General features: G+C 38.6%; 1 protein-coding gene across 7 annotated transcripts in view; it reads left to right on the forward strand.

Moving 5' to 3' along the window:
• mrtfba (myocardin related transcription factor Ba) overlaps positions 1-15827 on the forward strand; it is a 240623-nt gene that overhangs the window by 37134 nt on the left and 187662 nt on the right. For 4 of the 7 annotated variants that reach the window (XM_087997624.1, XM_087997620.1, XM_087997628.1 and 1 more), the window contains exon 2: positions 3111-3190. The exons of the other annotated variants lie outside the window; for them this stretch is intronic. The gene's annotated coding sequence lies outside the window, so the exon portion shown is untranslated. The remainder of the gene's footprint in view (positions 1-3110; positions 3191-15827) is intronic. 7 annotated transcript variants of the gene reach the window in all.

The raw sequence follows: 15827 nt of genomic DNA on the forward strand, positions 1-15827 counted from the left end.
ATTCAAGTCCCACCTGCTCCAAAGGTGTAACATCCCTGAACAGAATCAATAAAAATATTTAAAATTGCAATCAATTGATTCGGGATGTGATGCCAGAATGCAATGTAATCGGATCCCAGACCAGGTTCTGCCAATCATCTGAGAGTTAGCTCCCCTTCTCAATTAGAAGCATTCTTTTCCCTGGCACATAACAACCCACACTCTAATGAGCACAAAAGTGGAACTGAATTTGAATTCTAAATTTAAATGTGTGTGGGCAGAAGATCCACTAAATAGTTTGTTAAACGCTCATCTGTTTTGACTTTCTAATTATAGGGGTATGGGAAATTACATGGGTTCAAACAATTCCATTATTGCCAATATTGTAACTTGTTAACAAGTGATGGTGTCACGAAGGACAAGAAGTTCCTGTTGTCCATACTTCCTGTAACAGACAGGAAATCTTGTCACAATTGTGACAATTTCGTAGTTGATAGATGCTATTAGTCATTCAAGCATTAGAAAAAAATTAAAACCTTAAACCTCTTACTTGACAGAGTTCTTCCTTTCCTTGTGTCAGACTTATTTACAATGTGAGTTTCCTGTTCTGTACAATAGCACCAATGAATCGATAAATGTTTTTGTTTCTGTTAATATAGAGACACTGCTAATAGAGGATACTTGAACAAGTGGTCATAGAGTTAGGTTTTATTTCCGGTTCGGAGTTTGTTTGGTGGGGCCGCTTTATTTAAGATCAACATGGAACTGGAGTATGTGGAGAGGTGATTCAAGCTCTCACGGTACTATCTTTCATCTGCTTGCAGTGATTCTCTATGATGGGAATCATAGGGACGTAGCAGGAAGAGCCGGTTATTCACCCCAAGGCTGGGGTCCATTCAACACTATTAGCGAGTTTTGAGAAGATTTGTAGCTCAGGTTGAGGTTTCGGATATTCCTGCTTTCTATTTATATGTTTGGGTTTTTTGGGTTGGTGATGTTATTTCCTGTGGTGAAGTCACTTCCTGTTCCTTTTCTCAGGGAGAGGTAGATGGGGTCTAACTCGATGTGTCTGTTGATAGAGTTCCGGTTGAAATGGCATGCTTCTAGGAATTCTCGTGCAGGTCTTTGCTTGGCTTGTCCTGGGATGGATGTGTTGACCCAGTCGAAGTGGCGTCCTTCCTCATCCGTATGTGAGGATACTAGTGAGAGAGGGTCATGTCGTTTTGTGGCTAGTTGATGTTCATGTATCCTGGTGGCTAGTTTTCTGCCTGTTTGTCCAATGTAGTGTTTGTTACAGTCCTTGCACGGTATTTTGTAAATGATGTTAGTTTTGCTTATTGTCTGTATAGGGTCTTTCAAGTTCATTAGCTGCTATTTTAATGTGTTGGTGGGTTTGTGGGCTACCATGATGCCAAGGGGCCTGAGTAGTCTGGCAGTCATTTCTGAGATGACTCTGAAATGACTGCCAGACTACTCAGACCCCTTGACATCATGGTATATCACAAATCCATCAACACACTGAAACAGCAGCTAATGAACTTGAAAGACCCTATACAGACAATAAGCAAAACTAACGTCATTTACAAAATACCGTGCAAGGACTGTAACAAACACTACATTGGACAAACAGGCAGAAAACTAGCCACCAGGATACATAAACATCAATTAGCCACAAAACGACATGACCCTCTCACTAGTATCCTCACATACGGATGAGGAAGGATACCACTTTGACTGGGACCACACATCCATCCTAGGACACTCACGAGAATTCCTAGAAGTATTCCAACTGGAACTCTATCAACAGACACATCAAGTTAGACCCCATCTACCACCCCCTGAGAAAAGGAACAGGAAGTGACTTCACCGCAGGTAATAAGATCACCACAGGAAATGACATCACCAACCCAAACACAAATAGAAAGCAGGAATTTTCAGCATTGCTTCGCCTGAGGCCCACTGAAGATGTTAACTAGTAGGGTGATGAAACGTCTAGAAATGAACCTTCCAGCTCAACGAGCAAGCCTACATCCTGGTTGATTTGAACACTTTAGTACCTTTTACCTACCTCATCCCCTTAACCCTATACACTGCTGGTAATCAGAAATCTATCAAACTGTACCTTAAACATGTTCAAAGACTGAGCTTCCACAGACTGAGGTAGGGAGGTGCAAAGGTTCACACATCCCTGAATGAAAATATTGCTGCTTGTCTCAAGCCTAAGTGTCATCCACGTTAACTTTAAATTGGTTCTAGACTGCCCAACTCGAGGAAAAATCCTAACTGCATTTATCTTATCTATTCCTTTATGTATTTTTAGGTTTCAATTAAATCCTCTCTCTTCTGAGATTCTAGAGCATACAGGTCAAGCTTGCCCAATCTATTTTCATAGGAAGGTTCTACTATCCTGGGAAGAAGTCTGGCAAGCCTTCATTGCACTTCCTCTATGGAAATAGTCTCTTATCTCAGAAAGATATTAAATCAATAACAATTTTTAATGTCCATGGCTGAAAGAAAACCAAGATAAAGGAAATAAATACAGAAAATGATGCAAATACTCCAGTTCAGGCAGCTTATGTGGAGAGAGAAACTGTTGGTGTCCCAGATAAGTCAATGTTTCTCAAACCACTGGTGGGACTAGGTTTGACTCGGTGGAACCCCAAAAACTGATTTGTTTGTTGATGAAATGCAATCACTTGCTTTTTGATGACTCAAACATTATCTCCTCATTTGGTTGATAATTTTACAATAAAACTTATTCTTAGCAAACTTGTGATTTTTAATGTCCCCAAATTCTTCCGTTAATGGTTAGTATAATACTAAAATGGATTTAGCTGTAAAAATACTCTTTGGAAAAGTGATATTATGTTACTATGGTGGAGGCAGAGTTTTTGTGTCAAAGTTGAGAACCACGTGCCATTTTCCTTTCTCTCCATTCCAATTAAAAATGTTAACAACATTTATATCATGCCTTCAATGTATAAGAGTGTCTCATGGTCAGCCACAATTATAACTTAAGTAGGTTCTGAGCCAAAGCACGTTGGAAAAATGAATTCTGCCTGGGCTAAATTGTTAAGAATATTAATGGCAGATTTTTTTGACTATACTAATAATGGTACCTTCCCTGCTAGGTCTCCTGCAGACATACATTAAATGCAAGTTGACCTTCCCTGACCTGCTGGATTTAGTGTTCTAGTGTGGAGCATCACTGGTAAGACTTTTGATTGGCCATATAGACGAATTGGAAATCTGTCAGAGGTTGCAGTAAACTGTAATAACTTTGCCAGGTAAAACGAGTCTTCATGATCATGAGGTTTTGTAGGTACCCTGAAGGAACGTCAAACATGTGCAATTAGACTGTCATAATATGCATGTTGAGAAGTGTTTGTGCGTGTGTGTGTGAGAGAGAAAATGTAAGGTCTGTTTGGTTTGAAATCTCCCAATTCAGAGCGATTCACTGCTAAGAATTAGTGAAACTTGATTGTCAACTTTGAAATCAGACTTCAACCTTTCCTATTGCATTGACCTGACCTTGATGTTCCAGTTCATTAATCATTCTGTAGGTTCTGGGCTTTATGCCTGAATTTAATTGTTGCCTTAAGGAAAGCAAATCAAATTTTGAGATCCTCAATTAAACCAATATGTCTTTTTTCAAAAAAACAGGTTTAGAACCGTAAGTTTTACAGTCAAATACAGGTAACCATGGAACCAAACACGCAGATTGTCTGAAGTTCACTGATTAGTCATTATTGTAGATGCTGGAAATCTGAAAATTTAAAAAAAAACTGCTGGAAGCATTCAGCAGGCTAAGCCATCTGTGGAAAAAATATACAAGTTAGCATTTCAAGCATAAGGACTTCTTATTTGAATAGGAAAGCATTACAAGTGAATAATATTTAAAAAGTATAAAAGCAAATTACTGCGGATGGTGGAATCTGAAACCAAGAGAGCAAATGCTGGAAGCTTTGACAAAGGGTCAGTTAGACTCAAAACTTCAGCTCTTTTCTCTCCTTACATATGCTGCCAGAGCTGCTGAGATTTTCCAGCATTTTCTCTTTTGGTTTCAGTATTTAAAAAGGATACTGAGTAGGGTAAGGCGATTGACCTTGACATCCAGATAGCATTTGACACCGTATTGCCTCAGTGAACCCTAGCAAAATTCGAATCAATGGGCGGTGCTGTTAGTTGTGACAGTGCTAGTGAGAGGGGTGTACTTTCAAGCAGTTTGGAGTTGTACCTGGCACAAACAAAAATAATATAGTTGTTGAAGGTCCATCATCGCAGCTCAAGCATGTCATTGCAGGGGTTCCTCATAGCAATGTCCTAAGCCCAGCGTTAACTATTATCAGGAGATGTTCACTGTGCAATGTTCAACATTATTTGCATGACTTGGCTTCTGAAGCAACCAGTGTTCATATACAACAAGACCAGGTAACATCCGGGCTTTAGCTGATAAATAGCAAGTAACATTTGTGCCACTTAATTGCCCGATGAAGGGCTTTTGCCCGAAATGTCGATTTTCCTGCTCGGATCTTGCCTGAACTACTGTGCTTTTCCAGCACCACTCTAGTCCAGAATCTGGCTTCCAGCATCTGCAGTCATTGTTTTTACCCACTTAATTGCTAGCCAGTGACAATCTCTAACAAGGGAATCTAACATTCATTTTGACATTCAATGGTATTGCCATTGTCGAAACCTTCCAATTCCAACATTGATCAGAAACTGAACTGGGCAAGCCTTTAAATACAGTGGCTCAAGATGATGTTAGGGGCTGGGAATTATGTGGTGAATAATGTGCCACCTATTTCCCTAAAGCCTGTCCACAATCTACAAGGCATAAATCAGAAGTGTGATGTAGTGCTGTCAACTTGTCTGATTGAGTGCAGCTCCAGCAACACTCCAACTTGACATCATGTATGGCAAAGGACCCCTTTTGACTGGCGCCTCATGACCTCAAGCATTCATTACTTTGTCACAATTGTACATTAGTGTTTAATGAGTGCCATCTACAAGTTATGCCAGAACAACTCACCAAGGTTTTTTCAGTAACACCCTCCAAACCCATGATCTCCACTTGTCCTGAAAGATGTGGGCAGTATATGCATTGGAAGCACCACCACCTTCAAGTTCTCCAAGTAATACAACAACACTTATTTGGAACTGTTTTGCCGTTACTACATTGTTCCTGTGTCAAAGCCTGAAACGTCACGGTAAATGTCCCAGCACCTCAAGGACTGTAAAAATTCAGGAAGGAAACTTGCCATCCCATTCTCCAGGCCAGTATAGATTGGCAATAAATGTCAGCCTTGGCCACACCCCAAGAACACATTAAATCAACTGTAAGGTGATGCAGGCTGATGTTAGATGTCCAAGTAGATGGTCTTGGTGCTACAGAGAGTGTAGGAGTTCATTTTGGAACTAATTAGGATGCTATGGTGGTCAAAATTCAGCCTCAGAGGGTAGAGTTGTGTTGTTGATCATAGCCAAGACTACAGACAAATTAAGAATGATGTGGAGGAATACTTATTAATAGTTAATCAGAGCCACATAGGTCATGTGTGACTTTGAGTTTCGATATTTGGCAATAGTAGAACCCTGATTGGAGGGCTTCAAATGTGGAGTTGTGGGAAAGACTGTCACAGATTTACAAAATAAAAGCAGAGGTTTAAAAAGATTGAGTTTAACCAGCCTTTTTGGGAATTAATTGAAAAAGCAGCAGAGAACAGGTTTTGGGCATTACAGACATAATATTTTTGGATTTTCAAAAGCCTTTTAGTACATGTGGAATCAGTTCAATAGCAAAATGAATAACAGCTGAATACAGAACAAATCTTGACACTCATAAGAATGGTAGAAGCGGGGACAATCAATGGTTTCAAAATATAATTGGAATGCTACCGGAGGGAAATTAACTTGGAGAATTGTGGGGATCATGTTTGGCATTGGAGCAAACAAGATTGCTCTTAAGCCAATATGAATTTACTAGGCTGATTGACTTTGTCCTGTAGTGATTCCATGACTGAAAGGTTGGTACCAGGTTCCTGCAATCTCTTGCCATTCTGTTGAAGAAATTATATAATGCCTGAAATTTGCAATAGTGTATATTCAAATATTTATGAAACGTTTATTGTTCAATGAAGTTAATTTGTGCATTTTAAATGCATAATAAACTGAATATTACCAGGAGTAATTGCTAAAGTTGGGAAAATTTCAGAATCAAATAGTATTCATGTTTGGTCAATTCACTCAGCAAACTAATGTCTTATTTGAATAACTAATTGTTTTGGGCAACAGAATAACATGAATGTTTGAAACTCACTTGTCTAATGATGGTTTGTCCATTTTACTACTCAAAAGTGTTTTGTACCTGAGCATATTTACACACAAATCATTGAAGGTGGCAGGATGGGTTCTTAGCAGGAGGTAAGTAAATAAAATTAGCTTGTATGGGCTTGGGGGAAATATACAGTATGGACTGAAAATTAGTTAAAAGAAAGCAAAGTTGGAATAAACTGATTATTGTCAGTATGGTGGGTTGCTGCTAGAGTAGTACAGCAAGATTAAGTTTCGGTTTACAACTATTCACTTTATGTATATACACATACATACATACATAATTTGAATGTGGAGACTAACAATATTTTCACATTCACTGATGACACAACTCTGTGGAAACAAGTTGTACAGAGGTTGAAAGGAATCTTCAACAGGATGTGGACAGACTAATTGAATGGGCTAGACAGGACAGGTGGATGAGATTGTAAATAAGTGTGATGTTATTCACTTTGGTTGAAAAAAGGGTATTTATTAAGAGGTTGGGAAAAGTGGGTATTCAATAGGGTCTGCATGTCCTTATCCATGAGTCATTTTAAAAACAGGCATGTAGGTGTAACAAAAAATTACATAAAGTATGACATTGATTTCAAGGGAATTTGAGTTCTGAGGTAAAGGTGTCTTAGTGCAGTTTTATAGAATCTTAGTGAGACCTCCCTGGAGTAAATGTTTTGGGCTTTTTAATCTAAGGAAGCATATAATTGCCATTGAGGGAGTGTGACAGTCACCAGATTAATTGCTGGAATGATGAGATTGTCTTATTGGGAAGAATCTGTGGTAGCTGTATTTGTATTCTCTAGGGCTTTAAAAAAATAAAAGGTGATCTAATTGAAAATTTAATAAATTGTTGCAGGCATGACAAGATAGGCTGTTTTCGCCCTCGCTGGTGATTCTAGAATATGGGGACAATCTCAGGATTAGGGGCAGGGTGTCTTAAAAAGACTAAGATGAGGAATTTCTTTTCTCCAAGAGTGAATCTTTGAAATTCTCTACCCCAGAGCACTTAATCAGTGAGCAGGTTCAAGACAAATTGATAAGTCCAGTTTAGTGAGTGGTTAGAATCTGGGTTGCACAGCCTGATTATGTGGTGGAGTCAGTTCCAAGTAAGAGTTTTGAGGAAATAGTCATTTGAAAAGGTTGAATACTTAGGGATATGGGGAAATGGTGTGGGAGCAGCATTCAGTGAATTACTCTGAGGGCTTGCACAAACACAGTGGGCTGAATAGCTGCATTCTGTGCTGTAACCATTTTATAGTGGAGTATGAATTATCAGTCCCTGTTTATATGCAAAGGGCATTTTGATTTATAGGTTAAAGGTGCTATATGGATACAGGTTGTTGCTGTGACTGTATATTTTTCTGTGTATATAAAAGCTATTTCAAAATTTTCCTCACTTAAATTAGTTGAAACTTTTATTCCATTTTGTACTTTAGCACATCAGCAAAACCTTGCTAAAATAGCAACTGAGGTCCATGGAACTTGGTATACCAATGTTGTCTGCTTAAAATTAGTTCATAATTTACCAGGTGGATGTTGAGACTAGAGGGGAATCATTGCTGGCTCTTTCAGAATCAACTAAAGAATGACGCTGAAGAATACAAGTTCTTTGGTCAGACCATTCAGATGAATAAAGTCTACTTTATAGGAATTACCAGTAGAAAGACAAGCAGAAAATGAACATTAAATACTGTGACATCCATTATTTTGAAGAACTGAATAATGCCTTAAACGTGAGGTTTCTGGATGGATAATACAAAAGTGAAAATCTTGCTAACCCAGCAAATTGGGCTGCAAAAATGAAAACTGATTTCTACATTTTGGTATCTTTGAACTCAAGTGGTTGTTTGAGCAATGCAAACTAAAATCATCCAGTTGCTCCAATGTCACCTCCTGAATTAAACAAAAGTAAAAACAAATCTGAGCTCTCACCTTCCAAAGTTCCAAGTAGCTTTGTGTAAGTGACTAGCACATCTCATCTTGGTTTGGAATTGCAAAATGTTCCTACTTCATCTGCCATTCAGAATTCTGCAAAGCATTTGTCAGATAGATGCTAAGTAATTTAAAATGAAAAAAATCAAAATGCTGTGGGTATTTGTTTCAATATCTGTTTACATTGCACTATGTTGCAACCTAATCTCTATATGCTTATGCCTGTTACAAACACATGTTGAACTGAAAGGTTGGAGACAACTTTCATGGTATCATTCATCTACCATTGAGTCTGGACTCATTTTAAGTTTTAGAATGAATTCCAGTTGTATTCACTGTTCTGTGGTCAACAATGGCTGGGACAGCATTTATTGCCCATCCCTAGGTGTTCTCAAGGTACTAGTGAGCTGCTTGACTTCAGATTCATCATTTTGAGCAAAACATATTCAAAATTTGGATTATTGCTTTACCAAGTGTTTGGTAAAGTTCATACAAAAGGATAAATGTATCTTACAATCTAAAAATAATAAAGTCTGGCCCTCTGATTGCTGTAGAAGAAAACCACATTTTCCAAATGGAATTTCAAAATAATTTTAACTGAAACTTCACAAAATGCCTTCTGGAAAGTCTGTAAAGTCTCATCAGTGCACATTTTAAATTATGTAATTTGCATCATGACAATATACATATGCTAGAAAGTGAACTCACCATATCTTAGTCTTTTTCTTCCTTTCATTGAATTCACATTTGTCTGTTTGTGTGGTTTGATCAATTTTTTAGGGAAAACTTTAGGGAATTTTGTGACCTCTGTTTCAAGTTGGATGTTTTGTAAATTCTGCTTTCAAACTTAGCTTCTCAGCATGTCTGTAGTATCTTTAACCAATCATGAAATTAATTTTGAGCATTGTTTTCAGCTGAGGTACAAGTTCCCAGCTCTGAGGATCATTTTGCAAGTTTAGGATCCCACTAAAACACCAGAAATCTCCCACTATTATCTACAAACATTTCTAATTATTTATCACTTGCATAATCCAAATTCCATGTTGGTTTATAAAATATTATTGAATCTTCTGTTAACAAAAATTTATACGTACAAATAGGAAATGAGAAATACTAGTCAACGTGAAAAAATATGTATGCAAGAATGAGAGGAAGTCCTGGCAAGAACTGCATTTGAGTAAAAAGAAACGAATTTTGTGCTGGTTTTGAAATGGAAGTTCAGTTGAGCAGGAAACTTTAATTAGATTTTTTTATTGATTTTGTTGTGGCAGTGCAAGAGGAAGTACTTTGCATTGTTTGAATATTACCATTCCTATTGGAGCTGTAATAGTATGTCATAGTATTTCAAAATATCCAGTTCATACTGAACAGAGGAACTGTAATACTTACCCATTAAAGGCTGTTTCAGTTGTTTCCAAATTTTGGTGAGTACCTCTTGATGCCTTTTGACTTAGTTCTGGGGAACCTCTTCCCGAACTCTGCAATTTGATTACACCATGTAGAAAATTTAGTAACTATATGCCAGTCAGCAAGCCTACATAAAAAAGCTAAATTAAATTTTTCAGATGCCACTGTGCAAAATGCTTAATACTGTATACTGAGTAAAGATTAAGATGACCTCATAGATTCCATTTGGAAATCTATTGCTCTAAACACCACACAGAAGTGAAAGGCCTCCAAATTGACTGTTTTAGAAAGATAATTTAAATAAGCTTATGTATAAATAAATTCACATGTCCTCTTCCTTCACTGTATTGGCGTTTGGGCTCCACTGACGTTTTGCACTGCTGCATTGAGGGTCAAGTCCAGGATAAACATCTGTGCTGTGATCAACTACAACAGTATTATTAAAGTGCTGAAGGTCATCATCATCATCATTTGGGGAAGTGCCATCAACTTCTGATGGAAAAGTATTTCTATTTGTTGTCATTAAGGTTGTTATATTTCCTGCATTTCTAAATACTGGGGAATTACTAATGAACTGGGATGTTGCAAGATTCTATTTTATTGTACCTTCAAGTCTTTGAATAATAAAAATTCTATGTACACAAATTATTTTAAGATCAGATTTTCTTCTTACTGTTGCTAATTTGTTTTGTCAAGTTAAAGGCAAATTCAGAAAGAGGGAAATAAGATTGAGGAAAAAGGGCCATGTGATCTTTCCCTAATGTTCACTTTGTGATTTTCAAAAGCTACTGAGAACACTAATTAAGATTTCATGACAAATCAAATTTATGAAATACTTATTTTTGTTTTTAAATGATTCCTACGATAGTAAGATCTCGAAGGAAATGAAGATGGAACCTAATTTGTCAGTGGGAAAATCTAGCACTGAATTTTTTTTTGCTGCTTTTGAATTAAAATTTTACTGTTTAAAACATTTTGGCAGCAGATTTTAAATACCAGCTAATTATTTGAATGAAAGACAGGAAAGGGAAGTACCTGGAGTCATAGGCTTAGCCATTGCTAAGCAGTGACTGACAGCTACTTAGCTGTAATGGTTTGCTACTTGAAGTAATAAAGCATTTGTAATGAACTTTTTTGGGGGCTGATATTTTATCAGTGTGTTTATTTTACACTTTGAATTTTGCAATTGTTTAGAGAACTATTTTATCAGGAACATGAATAAAACTTGGATTTATATAATATCTTATTGGTCTTTGGACAGTCCAAAGTGCTTTTCAAATAATGGCATATTTTTTGTCTCTGCAATCAAATGTGGCAGCTGCACTGTACACAATGATCCAGAACTTGTAGGAACGACATCTCAATAAGTGAGTGGTATGAATTGGATATTGCTTTTTTTCCTAAACCCCAATTTTCATCTGAAAGTGTTTGCATTGCCAGTGTGGTCAATGCAAATTTATAATGCAGCTTGTCAAAGGCATGTAGAATCTAATGGATGTCATTCCAATGGTCCGTTGCGTTCCAGTTAAGATAGAAAGGTTTGAAAGGTGAAGTGGGTAAAGAGGAGAAAGAAACTCAATGCTGCAAAACATGATGCGCAATTTACTACAAATCAAACAATTGTACTTAAACACTCCCTCTAACATAAAATGTCCTGAGGCATTTCACTGACTTAGAAAGCTAAATTTGATACCGACCACTTAAGGATCAAAGATACAAATTGCGATGAGTGATTCAAAGGAGGGGACGTAAGTAATGCAGTGAGGTTTTTAGGCTTGTGTGCATGAGATTGAGGGTTCCATTGTTCCCTTTCTGCACCACTTATGCTCCTGATATACCAGATAAGCGTAAGCCAAGTCATTAATCAAATCTTCAAGACATGAGTTACCAACCCTAAATAGCTTGATTAATTAATAGCGTATGTCCAGTAATTTCAAAATGCACACGACCACAGTGAGAGGTTTGTTTCTGTTTTGGTGAGGCAGAGGGCAGAGCAAATTATCCTGCAGTTTACAGTTAATCAAATTCTGGCTTCTCTCCCCTTCAATTACTGAACATTTTTATGATCTAACAGTGCTGAACATTGTGTACTCTATTATTAGGTTAGATTCCCTACAGTGTGGAAACAAGCCCTTCTGCCCAATCAGTACACACCGACCCTCCAAAGAGTAACCCACCCAGACCCATTTCCCTCTGACTAATGCACCTAACACCCACGGGCAATTCAGCATGGCCAATTCACCTGACCTGCACGTCTTTGGACTGTGGGAGAAAACCGGAGCACCCAGAGGAAACCCACACAGACACAGGGAGAACATGCAAACTCCACACAGTCTGGATCTCCGTTATTTTATTTTATTTGCTGAGTTTGCTTGAGGGACTGTTGACCAGGACTCCAGGAGAATTCCTTACCCTTCAACTACTGCCATAGGATCTTTTATGCCCATTTGAACAGGCAAATAGATATTTATCCAAGTACCAGCATATCCCAACAATGCAGCACTTCAGTACTGTACTAAAATTCCAGGTTAGCCTAGCTGTTCAAGTCAGCTGATAACTACTAACTGAACTAACCTTACCAAAGTTCTGTGATGTTTAAAGTATTGCTACTGCTGAAACCCTCAATAATATCCTGGAGATTTCTATTGACCAAAAACTGAATTGGACCAGCCATGATCGAATGCTCTCCACAAGCCTGAATAAGTACAGCTCCCAAAACAGAGGAATTTTGACATCATTCAGGCCAAAGCAGTTGACTGGCATCACCGAGGAGAAAGTGAGGACTGCAGATGCTGGAGATCAGAGCTGAAAATGTGTTGCTGGAAAAGCACAGCAGGTCAGGCAGCATCCAAGGAACAGGAGAATCGACGTTTCGGGCAAAAGCCCTTCATGAAATCCTGAAGAAGGGCTTATGCCCGAAACGTCGATTCTCCTGTTCCTTGGATGCTGCCTGACCTGCTGCGCTTTTCCAGCAACACATTTTCAGCACTTCACCCATCACCTTCAGCGTTCACTCTCTACACCACCAATAAAGTGACAGTAGTGTGCACTACTTAGATGCACTGCAGTAAGTCACCAAAACCCCTGTGATAGCATTCTCCAAATGCACACCCTTCAAAACCCAGAATAACTAAGGGAGCAGCTGCCTGGGAACATCACCAACTCCAAGCCTCCATGTGCACTCCAGCATTCATTAGAGACGGGTAATAAATGCTGATTTAGCTAGTGTCAGCATCCCATATGCAATTTTTAAAAATATAAGGCTATCTGGTCCATCGAGTTCTATATCTTAAAATATTATTTAATGGATTATAAATCCATCACTCTCTCTGAAATGAAACCCAAGAAAGAAATTCTTCTTTAGGTTCAGTAAGGGCAATAAAGCAAACCCCAGGCCAGGGCACTTCTTGTCCATCTCTGTTTCTAGTATCCTCCTCCCTCAGGAACTTTCCATGCACTGATTGGAATCCACAGTTATCACATCGGTGGCACAGTGGTTAGCACTGCTGCCTCACAGCGCCAGAGACACGGGTTCAATTCCCGCCTCAGGCGACTGACTGTGTGGAGTTTGCACATTCTCCCCGTGTCTGCGTGGGTTTCCTCCCACAGTCCAAAGATGTGCAGGTCAGGTGAATTGGCCATGCTAAATTGCCCGTAGTGTTAGGTAAGGGGTAGATGTAGGGGTATGGGTGGGTTGCGCTTCGGCGGGGCAGTGTGGACTTGTTGGGCCGAAGGGCCTGTTTCCACAGTAATCTAATCTAATCATCCTTTGTTAATTGACTCCAAATGTCAGTACAGTAGCGTGAATGTCTTGAGTTTCATTTGTGTTTGGAGTTACACTCTGATAATAAGAATGAGTGATACCCAGTAATTTGTCAAATAAATGAATATAATATGCGTGCACACTCACACCGCTCTCTGTTCCCTCCCCAATGACTGTTTAGTTGTAGCAATGAATTCTGGAAGCAGTGTGTTCTTGAAATCAGTATGAATTTCTGGCTCCATTCCAGCCTTTGGAGGCTTCTATTGGAGTTTCTCGAAGCATGGTCTGAACAAATAATGAGCTTTCTCTATTGTGCAGATTTAGCAAAATGTTCATGCTCTGCAAAATTCTAGTTGTTTGCCCATCCATGATGATGTGTCTCAAAAGTATACAGTTCGTTAATCCATCTCTATAAGTTGACCACATCATGTAAAGCTATTCATTGTCCTGGTATGTAGTTAAGGATCATCCGGGTCAATAAACTAAGGACAATTCCTCTTTTTAAACAATGAAAAAGCAAACTTGGCATAAACATCTGGAAGGAGCACTATACAGTCAAAAGAACAGCAAGGTATTTTATCCATGGGAACTGAGCCAAAATCTAATTATAGAAAATATTGCTACTAATTTAGTAATTAATTAATTTTGATATAAAGAGCAGTCACTTTGGTTTAGATGTGTATTTACAAAGTAGGACTTCAATTCAGAAATCTGGTGTAAAAGAAAAGAATTGCAGCAATTGGTTATTTCCAACTGCAGAGGTATCGTAACTCTCGCGACAAGAAATACTTCCTCATTCCAACTTGATTCTTTATTAATGCACTTTTATGCTTTGAATTGTTTTTATGAAACTTACATAATTTCTGCAGCATGATGAGTAAAGGAACAACCTTGAATGTACTAACAATTGCCCTTGCTCCCCTGTTCAAATTAAAAATTGTTTAATATTGAATTCTTCTTTGGCTCACTATTCCCTGCTGTTTTATTGCACCTCTAGTTCTCCATCTTGTTGATCCCGATGTTCTGGAGATTTAGATTAGGTCAGGTTATAAGTTTGCTCACTGAGCTAGTAGATTTGTTGTCAGACATTTCATCACCATGCTCGGTAACATTAGTGAGCCTCCAATGAAGTGCTGGTGTTCTGTCCAGTTTGCTATTTATATCTTGGTCTGTTGTAGTGGGTGATATCACTTCTGGTTCTTTTTCTGAGAGGTTGGTAAATGGGGTCCAAATCAATGTGTTTGTTAATAGAGTTCTGGTTTGAATGCCAGGTCTCTAGCAATTCCCGTGTGTGTCTTTGTTTACCCCTGTATCAGGATGGATGTATCCCAGTCAAACTGGTGTCCCTCTTCATCTGTGTGTGTATAGATTCCTACACAACAGACCTAAACAAGAAGACTCAATACGCCCAGAGACTCTAGCCACCTGCCATACATTAAAGACATCTTGGAGATGATCAGACAACTCTGGCCCCTAGGCATCATGGTAATCCAGAAACCTATCACCACACTGAAATAGCTCCTGATGAATTTAAAGGGCCCTGTACCAACAACCAGCAAAACAAACATCATACACAAAATACCCTGCAAGGTCCGAAACAAACAATCTGGAAACTAACACCTGGATAAATGAGCTACCAAAAGACATGACCAACTGTCACTAGGATCCATAAACACCGACGAGGGACACCAGTTCAACTGGGGCAATATATCCATCCTGGGACAGGCTAAACAAAGACACGCAAGGGAATTCCTAGAGCCCTGGCTTCAAACCGGAACTCCATTAATAACCATATAGATTTGGACTCCATTTACCAATCACTTAGAACCAGAAGTGATATCACCCACCACAACAGACCAAGACAAAAAATAGCAAGCGGGACAGAACACCAGTGCTTCATTGGAGACTCACTGATGTTACCTAGCACGGTGATGAAATGTCTGAGAACAAATCTAGCCACTCAGCGAGCAAACTTACAACCTGAGCTAATCTTCTCCAATCGCATTTAGATTAGATGTAGATAATCAAGTTGGAACTAACTGCACTAAACTATATCACTAAATATACTTAAACCTCTCTCTGTTGTTCAGTAGCCCCCTCACTCTCTTGCCACAATTTAGGGTGAACCATTTTCTGAGATGGCACTAAGATGGTTATGATCACTGTGTGCATGTTACAGCCTGTCTGTCTGTCTTCATTGATGCTGCAAGTCAAGTTATACTTTTGAGAAAAAAAAATCATGAATGTGGACATTTCTGTTTAAAAAAGAGGTACACTGCTTGCTTTTTGTCTTACTACACTCCTTGAATTTCAGAAACTGCTTTATACATATAAGCCATGTTTCTGAGAAGTTAATTATGTCCAATTTAGGAACAGTTACTTCTGTCTGTCTTGGCTCAGTAGTGTGACTCTTACC

Source organism: Chiloscyllium plagiosum, unplaced genomic scaffold (assembly GCF_037043375.1).
Source record: "Chiloscyllium plagiosum isolate Xiang-an unplaced genomic scaffold, Cpla_swu_hap1 HiC_scaffold_20, whole genome shotgun sequence".
Classification (NCBI taxonomy): domain Eukaryota; kingdom Metazoa; phylum Chordata; class Chondrichthyes; order Orectolobiformes; family Hemiscylliidae; genus Chiloscyllium; species Chiloscyllium plagiosum.